Here is a 10,899-nt window from a genome sequence, read left to right on the forward strand (position 1 = left end):
CTTTCGCCCACTATGGAGTGGCCTAGAGATCGTCCGATTTTTTGAGATTTTACCCTTTACTTACTAATCAGGGTAACAATTAGCAATGCTGAACCGAGGAAGTAAACTGAGGTTCGGCTGTTGCTGTTATCCTGGGTGTGAGTTTTTGAGTTTGCTCCCTTAGGGTTTTTGCCTTAAGGGAGCACCTTGAGTCTCCGGGGAAGGTGTTCTCCGGCAGGGCCCGCTGAGGGGTTCTTGTCGGTGAATTATTTTCCTCGGAATTTGAGCGGTTCTGCTCAGGAGTCGGGGAGCCCGTTGGGGTGCTTGAACGGGGCGGCCGACACTGAGTGGAACCAACGCTGAGACATGGACGGTCTTTCGCCCACTATGGAGTGGCCTAGAGATCGTCCGATTTTTTGAGATTTTACCCTTTACTTACTAATCAGGGTAACAATTAGCAATGCTGAACCGAGGAAGTAAACTGAGGTTCGGCTGTTGCTGTTATCCTGAGTGTGAGTTTTTGAGTTCGCTCCCTTGGGGTTTTTGCCTTAAGGGAGCACTTTGAGTCTCCGGAGAAAGTGTTCTCCGGCACGGCCCGCTGAGGGGTTCTTGCCGGTGAAGTATTTTCTTCGGAATTTGAGCGGTTCTGCTCAGTGGTCGAGTTTCACTGAGTAGAACCAACGCTGAGATTTGGACGGTCTTTCGCCCACGAATGAGTGGCCTAGAGATCGTCTGATTTTTTGAGATTTTACCCTTTACTTACTAATCAGGGTAACAAATGGCAATGCTGTAGCTAATGAAGTTTTAACTGAGGCTCGGCTATTGCCGTTACCCAGCCATGACTAGAGCTTTTTAACTCAATAACATCTCATCCACACAGATTTTCTTCATTCAGATGACGGGATAAAGAGTCAAGGACTCAGTCCATCGCCCAGTTCTTTTAAGAACTTGACCGTGAGATGCGGTGATTTATTCATCCAATCCAATACCCTTGGAGGGTAATGGATGGCAATACTGTAGCCAATGAAGTTCTAACTGAGGTTCGGCTATTGCTGTTACCCTCCTGCCATGATCAGAGCTTTAATTGCTCAATAACATCTTATCCCTACACTGTCCTCTACAGATAACGGGGAATATGAAAAGCATTCTTGCTTCGCCCCTTTAAGTCAGTCCTTATAAGGATTGATGCTGATGAGGACATGCACACGGGAATCCATCGACCGTGAGATGCGGTGATTGATTCACTCAATCCAATACCCTTGGAGGGTAATGGATGGCAATGCTTGTAGCCAATGAAGTTCTAACTGAGGCTCGGCTATTGCTGTTATCCTCCTGCCATGATCAGAGCTTTAATAGCTCAATAATACCTTATCCTTACACTGTCTTCTACAGATAACGAGGAAGATGAAAAGTATTCTTGCTTCGCCCCTTTAAGCCAGTCCTTATAAGGACTTTGATGCTGATGTCAATCAACTCCAAAGGCCGTACCTTATTCAACTACACGTCACTCAACTCATCAATAGTAGCTGGACCCACTGAGCCCACACGCTACAGCCATCAGGAAGTTCTGATGTATTAGACATAAATTATCCTCAGAAACATTATATATCAATACCAACTGGAGACATTAGAAGAGCTTAACTCAGATCATAATCCCATACTGCTTAGGCTAGGACTTCAAGATTAGCTCTCTCCCCATCATTCTTTCTTACCATAAACTAACAACCTCCCTAAGATTCTCCCAGTCCACATCGGTCCACCCCCTGTCATTCGTAAAAAAGAAGACATAGACCAAGCTGTAAGCAATTTAACTAGGCAAATCAACACAGCAATAGCATCAGTCACTCAAACCACTGTTTTCCACGCTTCCAACTGGATCGCAGAAGAGATAATGGACCTGATTAGGGCCAAAAATAAAGCCAGAGAGCGATATCACAACACCAGAGCCCCGCAGGACAAAATAACCTTAAACGACCTGAACAGGATGGTTCGAGAAGCCCTCCAGATACACAGGAATTCCAAATAGGAATCCAAACTCATGGAAATCAACCCAGAAGATAACTCCATGTGGAAATTTGTAAAATCTCTTCGTAGCAAAAGACAATCCCTTCCCCCTTTGAAGACCAATCTTGGAATTGCACACTCAGATGAAGAAAAAGTAGAAGCCCTAATTGACAAGCTGGAAAATCAATGCAGCCCATCTTCTTCTTCTTCTTCAACCTGGTTCTGTCCACTGCTGGACGAAGGTCTCCCCAATGATTTTCCAGATCACTCGGTTTTCTGCTTCTCTCATCCATCTCACTCCTGTAATTTGTTCCAGTTCATCTCTCCACCTTCTTCTCGGTCTTCCTCTTTGTCTTGCTCCATCTTACGTAAACTTAAATATCAATCTCATTTACAAAGTTCATCGTAAAGTTAGAAAAGCATTAAGACAGCCTAAGGATGATTCATAAACCATCACCCCAAATCTAAAACAGAAATAATAAAATTTTTTCCCATCTGAAGAACAAAAAGGCTCCCGGCCCCGACGGCATTACAAATAGAATAATAAAGCTACTCCCACGGAAAGCCATAATTCATCTAGTTAATATAACCAATTCCATTTAAAGATTACAGTGCTTTCCCACAGATTGGAAAATCGCTGACATTATACCTCTGAAAAAGCCTGGTAATAACCCACAACTTCTCCAAAGCTACAGGTCCATCAATCTTCTTTCCTGTCTTGGCAAATTAACCGAAAAGGTCATCCTATCAAGACTACAATCAGCAGTGGACAAACAGAAAATAATCCCAAATGAGCAATTTGGGTTTCGCAAAGCTTACAACAGAGTACAACAAATTCACCGACTAACAGAACATATCACCCATGGTTTTAACTGGCACCTTTATACTGCTGCTGTTGTATTTTTAGATGTTGCCAAGGACTTTGATAAGGTCTGGCATCAAGGCCTTATCTTCAAACTAATTGAAAACAATATCCCAATTAAACTAGCGAAACTCATATACTCATATATTAGTGAAAGATACATGCAAGTAAAACTCAATGGAATTGTGTCATCAAGGCGCAAAATTCTGTCGGGAGTACCTCACGGTTCTTTTCTGGCCCTAATACTTTTAACAACTTACATAGCATATATTCTCTCAATTCAAGAACAATCACTACGGCCCATTATGCCGACGACACCGCTATTCTAGCAAGATCGCTCAGCCCTTGCCTTGCAATCACCACACTCCAAGGAAGTATCAATGAGCTAACAAACTGGTTCACCAACTGGAGGATTCAAGTGAACCCCCTCAAAAGCTCAGCCATGCTGTTTTCTAGGAGAAAGGTCTGCAATAAAGAAGACATCCTACTCTCTGGTCATAAGATCCCATGGGAATCAGAGACCAAATATCTTGGGGTATTAATGGATAAGAAACTCCTTTTTAACAAGCACATCAATCTCATTGGCTTCAAATCTTCCAAAGTAATCGCACAGCTCTACCCATTGATCAACCGCAAGAGCAAATTGAACCTACATAATAAATTGCTTCTTTACTGGATGGTAATACGTCTAGTCATTACCTACGCCTCACCAGCATGGAGTCACACTTCAAGATCAAACATTTCAAAATTGCAGAGAATCCAAAATAAATCCTGGATGCACCGTGGTTCATCAGAAATTCACAGATTCACCAAGAAACCGGCACTCCATACATTTCCTCCCTTCTTTGTGATCTTGCAGAAAAATTCTTCCTGAAAGTCCAATTTACATTCAAACCCACTAATCGTACAAGCTGTCAATTACAATGAGACTGATTACTACAAACACAAAAGACCGAAGGCTATTCTTCTCTCAACCAATCATAACTAACACAACTTCGCCCCCCCCCAGAGGGCGCGCTTAATTGCTCACAAACCTCCCATTCCCAAACAACTCTCATTACAGATAAAGGGGAATATGAAAAGCACTACTGCTTCACCCATCCTGTCAGTAACGTTAATGGTTGATGCTGATGTGATAAGCTTTAGCACAAAGGCCTTATCTATAAATTAATCACAGCCAACATTCCGCTTTACCTCACTAAACTCATTGACTCCTTTCTAAAAAAAAAAAAAAAAAAAAACGGAAATTCCAAGTAAAGCTGTGCGGACTCAGATCCTCCTTGAAAAGAATTACTGCAAGTGTTCCTCAAGGATCGCTGTTTTTTATCATCTTCGTTGAAGCCGTCCCAAGCACGGCTTCAACCATCATAGCTTGCTATGCCGACGACATGGCAATTCTGAGCAGGTCTCTCAGACCACACTTAGCTACGCAGCGCTTACAAATCGCAGCAACAAATCTGGAAAAATGGTTCAGGAAATGGAGGATAGCTGTTAATGCTGACGAAAGCATGCCATTATTTTCACGAGACGGAAAGCATCCCACTACTTAGAAGTTAAACTTTTCAACACAGCTATTCCATGGAAATCCAAAACCAAATATCTAGGTATACAACTAGATAACCGCCTCAGTTTTAACCCTCACATCGTCTATGCCTGCAAGAAATCAAATTCCTCAATTGTCCAGCTCTTCTCTCTTCTCATCCGAAGAAGCCAAGCCGGCATCGAAAACAAGCTACGGATCTACAAAACAATTAGCAGACCCATTTTAACATACGGATCACTGGCTTGCGTTCACACTTCCCCAGCAACATCAAAAAACTACAAGTTATCCAAAACAGGTGTCTACGTATGATATTTGATGCTCCGTGATTTGTCAGGAATGCTCTCCTCCATCGAGATGCTAACATACCGGATATTCCCACGTTTCTCCATGAAACTGCCTCTACATATTTCGCACAGGCAGCTATTCACCCCAATCAACTCATTCGAGAGTCATCTAACTACGATGAAAACGACAGATGGAAACACAAGCGCCCGAAAGCAGTTCTGCTCATCGGTACAAGCGTTCCCACACCGCCCTAAATTGGGCGAGCCAGGTGCTCGATAATCTCTTATTCGTTTAAACCAACTTCTTAGAGATGAAGGGATTATAATCCACGGGAATGAGATCCATCCAGCCACAAAAGTTACCAGTTGATGCTGATGTTTACAAAATGGCAACAAAATGAAACAAAAAAAAAAAAAAGGCTCGCTAGTACTCCTCACTAGAAAACCAATCTCCAAAACAGGGTGACCACTACTAGTACTTTTCGTATTCTGGTACTTTTTATACTTTTGGTGTTCTAGTACGTTCATCAACAGATCTAGTACTTTCTTCCTTACGAATAATAACCATAACAACAACATGAGAGTTAGACATATAAGTTTAATATTTTTCTCTTCTTCCCCTCCCCATACGTCACATTCAGTGACACAAGCATGATTTCAATTTTTTCCTCCCCCTCTCACTGTTCGCTAACGTTCTCTACCCCCCCCCCATCCCATACTCACGCAATCCGACTGGCCAATGAAATTTGGCCAGTCGGCCAAATTGGCCGATTAGCCAATTATTGGCCAATTAGCCAATGAATATATATTCTTCGCTATTCAAACTTTTCTCGCGTGTTATAAGATCATTACAACAATAAAAACAAGTGTAAAAATGAAATATTGTAATATGAGTAACTACCTTTTATTGATTCACAGCGTAATTTGGACCCCATTGAAAAGATAAATCCAGCCGACAATGGGCAGTTTTTTGACATTTTTGGAATCAAATTTTTCAAATGAAATATGCAGTAGGAGAACAAATGGTTCCTAATTTAACAACATTAGTTAAAGTTGTACTGTGCCTCCCTCATTCATCAGCAGCAACTGAAAGAATATTTTCAGCAGTGAGAATAAATAAGAATAAAATAAGAAACCAACTACAAACTCCCTCGATGAATGGACTCCTTTTGACAAAAGAAAAATTGAAACATTCCTCAGCTGCAGATTTTACAGTTTCTGAAGAGTTAATTTAGCAAAATCTGATAAAAAAAAAATAATGAATAAATACTTCCAGAATGCAAATAAATATTTAATACTTTTTTTCGATTTAGTACTCTTTCCTGAATAAGTTGGTACTAAATATTTTTGCTGGGTGGTCTTCTGCTCCAAAAGGCTACATGCTTATGTTTAACACCAAAATCCCACCGCACACAGAAATAAAACATCTTGGCCTATTTCAGTGATCAGGTTAAGCTCGCCTGTGCGAATGCAACTAAAGCAATAGCACAACCACATCCCGTTATCAATGCTAGCAAGAATCCCACACAGAATATTTCATCAAAATCTCTCCAGAGCAGAGTCAACATAATTACTGGTGAGAAAAGAATTTATCAGTTGCTATATATTTTGCGGAACATGTCTAAAAACAAACTTTTGTATGGTTAAATTTTTATGTCAGCCTTATGCAGCGAATCCAACAAAGATAATCTACATTACGCATGCGCGTTGTTGAATTTAAAAGGCACAGTTTTAACAGTATTGTTTTTGGCTTGTTGATTTCAAGTTTCCAGTGAATATGCAAAGAAACTTTATGAAGGAAGACGAATAAAATTCACCTGTCTATTTGGTGAATCCAAACATACTTATTTATATCTGGATACGCATGTAACCACCATACAGAAATTGAGTATACACAATATTTGTAGTTTTATTGGCTTTTTTTTAAAGATCAACAAACAGACTTTTTTTCATTTCTCATTCTCACAGTAAAAAATTGTAATTCATTTATAGCTTTCCATCTCCAATACAATCCGTTTTCAAAGTGACTCACGCAGCAGATATTTAAACTCAAATGAATAATCTGTTTCTATCAGTGGATTCCATTGGTTAATTACGCTATGCAAGGCGGTCTATGATTTCAGAGGATCCTCGCCAAACTCAGCAGCATGTTAGACAAAGGTATAACCACCATAACTTGAAACCATGGATATGAGAGCCTAAGATGAAACAAACAAACAAACAAACAAACAAACAAAAAAACTAACGATCTCAAGGTACAATCAAAGGCTTGCTAAGAAGGGGAGAGATCTTAGTTAAGACACTGACGTGACGTAATGAAGGAAGTTGCATACTCAGTTTGCTAACGTAAACTCTGTTTTATGTCTGATAATCCCACTCATAAATTGTGCAAATATAGCATATTCTTACCGTAGTGGACCAGAGGTTAGACAATCCTGTAGCCATATTGTTGAGAATAAACACCATACCTTTTACATAATCCAACCCTTAAGCTCAGTAAGCAAGGTGGTGGACTCACACCCAATGACAAAATATTTTTTCTATCTAAAGTTGAACTCAACCGTTCGAATACACCTATATATGTTTTAGATATTTGCCATTCTTCATCTTCCCACAAGTTTGGGCTTATTTCTTCTGCAAGTGGTTTTCTAGCTGATTTTGAATACTTTTGATAACTTCTTTCTAACCGTTCGTTTATGGCGTCTATAGTGCTTCTACTATCACTATAAATTGTTGCTGCCTTTTGATGAAAGATGTTGAATTCTAATTCCCGGAGATATGCGAGCGACTGAACTATAGCAAATAATTCTGCTTGGTTGTTGGAACAGAGAGGATGCAGTCTGGAGCAGCGTTCTTGTGTAGTGAGCTGTCTGTAATATGCAATGAAAGAACAACCGACGTTCCCTTCGCTTTTGCTTCCGTCAGTGTATATATGGAAATCGTCGCTTTCAAAGCTTTCCTTCTCCTTAATACACGTTCTCTTTGAAGCCACTTACTGCAGTGAAGCGAACGTTCGTTGTAATTTCGATCACTTCCAGAAATGACTTCATGTATAAGACAGAACTCTTGCATCTTCAGGCAGATCGGTGTTAGACCAGCAATAACGCAAGTTGCCTCGAAAGATATTGTTCTGTATCCTTTAATTATACGTATGGCTGTAAGACGTTGAACTACAGCATGCTTAAATTTTGTCGGTTTTTCTTAGATAGTGCATCTTTTCAAGCTGGTGAAGCATACGATATCGATGGCAGTATAGCTCCGGTATATATTGTTTTCAGCGGTCGTTGGCCTAATCCCCACTTAATCCTTGCCAACTTTGCTAGATGGCTTGCAATTTGTAAGGTTTTTTTTCTTCAACATATGAGATATGCTTATCGAAGGTTCATCTATTATTACTCGTAGGTATTTTAGCTCACTGGCTACCTCGAGAATTTCCCCATTTAGGAAGACCGTTACAAGTTGTTTTGATTTTTAATGTGGAGCACTTTAGACTTGGGCTATTGAAGGTAACTTTTTTCTCACGTGCCCACTCTACAATTTTAAAGAGTTCTTCGTTGGCCGTTACTTCTAACTGTAAGCCGTCGCGTCCCCGAATCATTATCATTGCATCATCGGAGAAAGCTGTGACTTTTGTTTCAGTAGTGAAAGTAAGTCTTAATAGCGAGTCGTACTGGATGTTCCAGAAGCCTGGTCCACAGCAGGAGCCTTGCGGGCAGCCTCGTTTGACTTCTTTCGTTACAGCTGTGGTTTTTAATATCAAGGTTGCTCTTCAGTTTGTAAAATAATTTTCTGTACGTCTTTCTGTAGACTGTCTTCTGTGAATCTTACCATAATTGCGTCTTCTGTGCTGGACTGAGGTCTAAATGCATATCGATTGCTGCTTAATAGGTTTCTTGAGTAGACGTAGTGTGCATTATTCGGTTTATTAGAAGTTTTTCTAGCACCTTACCAGCAATATTTATGAGACTCATTGGCCTGTATTTGCTAATTTCTTCGGATGTTTCTTTTCCTGGTTTGATTATGGGCATAATTTGGGAGCCTTTACATACTAAAGGAAATCGCCTTAATTTTAGGCATTCGTTGTAAACTGTTGTTATGAATTCGGGGAATTCGACAAACGCTCTTAGGAGTATATCGCTGGTTGTTCCGTCTTCTCCAGGAGTTTCTCTTGCATCCATTGATCTTAATACTGATTCGATTTCCTTAGTTGTAAATAAGTCGTCATTGGGAGGATCTACGTCTGTTTTCATTCTTTTTCTGTAAGTTTTGTGGATTTCTTCATCTGTTGATTCGTCGTCATCAGAGGAATATAAACTTTGTGTGTGTGTGTGTGTGTGTGTGTGTGTGTGTGTGTGTGTGTGTGTGTGTGTGTGTGTGTGTGTGTGTGTGTGTGTGTGTGTGTGTGTGTGTGTGTGTGTGTGTGTGTGTGTGTGTGTGTGTGTGTGTGTGTGAGAGAGAGAGAGAGAGAGAGAGAGAGAGTTAATAAATTCTAGGCTCGCTTTGGGGATTAGAAATAAAACATCGAAAGAAACCAGATCAGTTTTGAAATCGATTCTATCTCTTGGAAATTTCGTAAGAAGTTTAAGCAATTCTTGGAAGACGAAGGTGACAGAGTAGACTACAGGCATTGAAAATATCTACGGAGTTATAAATACCAGGATTAAAACAAATAATATCACTGTAATCGCAATTCCTAATCTTTAAGATGCAGAATTTCCTAGTAGAAATTAAAGAGGGAGAAAGACCTATTTTCTTGCTTTCCGTCAAGTATATAAGTTACTTAAACAGTTAACTAGTTCACGTACACCCTCGTCTATCCAGTAATGAAGGTGCGTATTCAGGGCTTTGACAATAATCAGTAAATACTTATATCTCTGTCTATTAAATAAATATCGTATTAGTATTAGACGCTATTTTAAATCTTTGCTATTGAAACGTTATATAAAAAGTTTCTTTATGTATGAAGCATTTTAAAAATGGATATCGTAGAGAGAAAAGTTATTTGTGTGTGTGTGTATGTTTAACAATATCATCAGTATCATTTTTATGTTGCTGAGCTTTATTACCTCAGTGTTCGAGGACATGTCCAATCAGACATGGGACGTACGTGTTTGTATTTTTCACTTATCCGTGTAAGAGAAAGTACGGCTGTTGGTCGTTAGATGGCGCTTTATTGTTTGTCGGAAAATACACTTCGTATATTCCGAAATAAAATAAATGTCAGTCTGGCTTTCGTCCTTTATTTCGAATAATTTACTGTTTTTTAATCATTATTATATTGGAATTTCAGTATTTATAAATAGATATTGCATTTTTAAATCCCTAAGAAGATTTTTTTTTTTAGCAGACTGTTTTCTTAGGTTTCCTATTCGCTGTGGTTAATGCAAATGTGGAATATCATAGAACTATACGAAGACTAGCTTCTGGATTGGAAACAAACGGACCAGTGGCACAGTTTTTTCAGCAAGATGTAAGTATAATGCTTTATACGTGCGCACATATCTGCTGTGATGAGAAAGAAGAATTCTCTAGGCAAGAAATTGAAATTAAATAAATACTTTTGTCCCTATACGACCCTTAATATGTATTTTTATTCCCTTTAGGGTAAAGGAAATTACGACTTCGGCTACAACGAGGAAAACGAAAAAGGTGGATCCTATCATAGAGAACGAGGCGATGCCCTTGGAGATAAAATGGGATCTTATGGGGTAACAGATAAAGACGGACGCATAAGAATCGTCAACTACATCGCTGATTTGTATGGATTTACTGCAGATATAAAAAGCAATGAACCTGATCTCGGTAGCTCCAATCCTGCATTTGTGCTGATCGAAAAAAGGATTCCAAACATCAATGAAGGAGCTTCTCATACTCACGCGGAAAACCCCGAATCCCCACCCCTTCCTTACGGATATCGTATAGGACTTCGGACATTAAACAATCCATTTCCAGAATAAAATTGAATTTTGTAAATAATCTCGGTATGAATTTTGATCTATAAAGTCAATAAATATCTTTAAATCGACCATTATGTTTTGTTTATCAATAGAGTTCGAAACTGGTTTTTCCTCGAAGACTTTAGATAATATTTTAAGTCACTTTATTAACATTAACCGAGAGTTAACTTAAAATCATTTTATTAATACTAATTAATATTAATAAAACTTGGAATTTTAATAATTAAATCATTAATTGTTATTAAATTCATCAAATATTAATAATTCATA

The 10,899-nt window shown here is 39.2% G+C and overlaps 1 pseudogene across 1 annotated transcript; it reads left to right on the plus strand.

Moving 5' to 3' along the window:
• Positions 1-7,849: 7,849 nt before the first annotated feature.
• Positions 7,850-10,629, plus strand: LOC150096027 (cuticle protein 14 pseudogene; annotated as a pseudogene). Its single transcript, XR_016549987.1, has 3 exons — positions 7,850-7,933; positions 10,017-10,142; positions 10,276-10,629. The product of XR_016549987.1 is annotated as a cuticle protein 14 pseudogene (transcript).
• The last annotated feature ends 270 nt before the right edge of the window (positions 10,630-10,899 follow it).

This window comes from Typopeltis vanoorti, chromosome 19, assembly GCF_054136105.1.
Source record: "Typopeltis vanoorti isolate ZY-2024b chromosome 19, IOZ_Tvanoo_1.0, whole genome shotgun sequence".
Lineage (NCBI taxonomy): Eukaryota > Metazoa > Arthropoda > Arachnida > Uropygi > Thelyphonidae > Typopeltis > Typopeltis vanoorti.